Consider the following 2,797-nt stretch of genomic DNA (forward strand, 5'->3'; position numbering starts at 1 on the left):
TTAGGCCAGGGAAGGGCCCTCCAGAGGTTGTTGAATCCCAACTCCCATAAACTAGGGTTTCCATATTTCAAGATGTAAATATCCGGATACGATTTCTCGGTTTACTTGCCAAAGATCCAGGACAATCCACTGCCTTCCAGAAATTCTTCCCAGATGTCACTTCTGCCTTTGAGATCTGGGTAACGTCCAGAAAATCCTGGACGTATGGCATCCCTACATAAGCCTCAGCTAGCACAACCAATGTCATGACTGGTGGGAGGCATCGTCCTCATGCAACATCTGGAAAGCCATAGGTTCCTCATCCCTGGTTTAGCCAATGAGATAAACGTTACCTTAAATAAATTATCTAATCAAATTCTCTCTCAGGGATGTAATCATATTCTCTCTCGGGGCGGCTCAGGCAGGTCTGTGGCCTCCTTGATTATATTATTTCCCAGGCCCCTGTCCTGAATTTCCAACTTACGTTTAAAAATAAATTATCTGACCCAATTACTTGTGGAGAGAGATATAAAGGAAAGTGTGTAGGCAGGATCCTACCCAACAGCTGAGTAAGAAGCAACAATGTTCCAGTGCCTCAGCCCATGAGCGCAGAGGTGCCAAGATAACTGATAAGCACCAGGCGCTTACTCTTAAATGTCATAATAACACTGATTCTCGTGTTATTAATAATATTTTATGCACATAAATCACTTGAATGTATTCACTGTTGGGTACTGATTCTACCCACCCCATCCATGATGTCCCTGTAGACACCCCCACCACTTCCCCTTGACATTAACAATTAATTAATTAATTAATTAAATTTCTATCCCACCTATCTTCCCAGAGGAGCTCACGGCAGCCAGCAGCAAGCACTAAAGCAGTGCAATTGAAAATAAAACATTTAAAAGCATTAAGAACATGTGAGAGACATTGAAAAACAGCCACATATTCTTACCGCTAATAATTTCATGGCTGCCAAGAAGAGTTGTCTTTCAGCCGTCAATTGCCTGAGCAAATAGGAATGTTTTAGAATTCCTCCTAAATGTTAATGAGAGAGAGAGAGACCAGAGAGGGCATTCTGCAAGCGGGGAACTTTCACCAAGAAGGCTGTGTCATGGGTCAGTTCCAAATAGGCTGCACCAGTGGTGATACCCCAACAGGGCTTCCACTGCTGATCACAGGTTACTAAAACAGGTTATGCCCACTTTTGACGGATTACATTACCAGATTATACCTAGTATCACTGCCAGTGGACAGAAACATCACTGCCACCCAAATCAGCCATTGTTAGGCAAAGGGTGCACAGAGTAGTACCAGCCTCCTCTCAAATGGCAGGATAACAGGAGCATGGTCTTTCTGGAGGACTGAGCTCAAAGATCCCCCCCACTATTGAGTGTAAAGGTATTGTACGTACATCTCACTGGAGGGCTTGTTTATTTGTTTGTTGCATTTATATCCCGCTTTCGTTCCTCCAATGAGCTCAAGGTAGTGTACATAAGTCTCCCTCTATCCATTTGATTCTCACAACAACCCTTTGAGGTAGGTTAGGCTCCCTGGTCTCTCCCAGGCAGGGTTGCCATGTGTCTTCATTTTCCAGGACACGTCCTCTTTTCCATGGGTAGAATTGTCATAGCGACCTATAGTTAAAAGTAGAAGTTGCAAAATGTGGCCTCTTTTTTGCTCTTCAAAATATGGCAACCCTACGGGCCTGGTCCTAGTCCAACACACTAACTCCTAAGCCACAGCTCACAGCTGCAATCCTACATACACTTTCCTGGGAGTAACTCCTGTTGAACTTAATGGAGTTTACTTCTTAGTAGACATTGTGCAGGATTGTGCTGCACATCTAGAGTCCAAAGAGGAGACCTCAGTGTTATAACAACGTCACAATCAGAGATGGACTGACCATCCATACCTTCTATGGATAACAAGCCTTATTGCTCCAAAGCTGTAAATGTCAGCAAAAATGGGACCCATTTTCCCCCTTGTCATGGTTGTCTGCTAGCCAACAGAATAATGATTCATTTCTTAATAGTGCTTAAAAGTGAATGGAAACTATTAATTAATCCCAGGAAGGAACTCGACTAGCTAATAGTAATTAGAAATCTCCACAGCACACAGGAGGAGTTATTTCTGAGTCCAGCCAAGATGGCTTTTCTATAGCTAACAGAAACAAATGATTCATAGCATCAGAGCTTTCAACAAGCAGCAAAGTCGTGATCTGATAAGGTGTTGAATATTATCACACCATAGTATGCATCTGAATAATCTCACTTACCTGGGAGTAAACGCCATTAGGTTCAGTAGGACTTACTTCTGAGTAGTTAGGACTGCACTGCCAATTTGGGAATTAAGTATATAGTTTGGTGAACATACTTATGGCCTGCTATGACTGTACATGTTTTATGTAGGTTCCAACAATATGCAACATCTAAAGCAAGTTCGTTGTTTAATAGGTTGCTGTTAAAGTAAAAATTAATCTGCTAATTTTCAAGGCACAAGAAAAGCCCATATAACCTTTTTGTGGGGGAGGGCGGGGGTGGGGGTGGGGAAGTGAAATAATCCTTTTCAAGGTAATACCATAAGTAATACTGAAAATAATACAAATAACACTTGTATTACTGTCAAGAGAAGAAGAAATTAAAGCACACAGAGACAGAACAGGGAAATTCATATATTCACATGTACCTATGGAAGATTTTTTACAGGTTTCCCGCAAAGACTCTCCTCCCTGAAAGGGAGGGGAGGGGTTGTGGTCGGGGCCCGAGCTCCGGCTAGCAGGGGGCGTGGCCCCCTGCCGCCCGCTCACCTGGCT

This window comes from Podarcis bocagei (assembly GCF_964188305.1).
Source record: "Podarcis bocagei genome assembly, chromosome: 4".
Classification (NCBI taxonomy): Eukaryota; Metazoa; Chordata; class Lepidosauria; order Squamata; family Lacertidae; genus Podarcis; species Podarcis bocagei.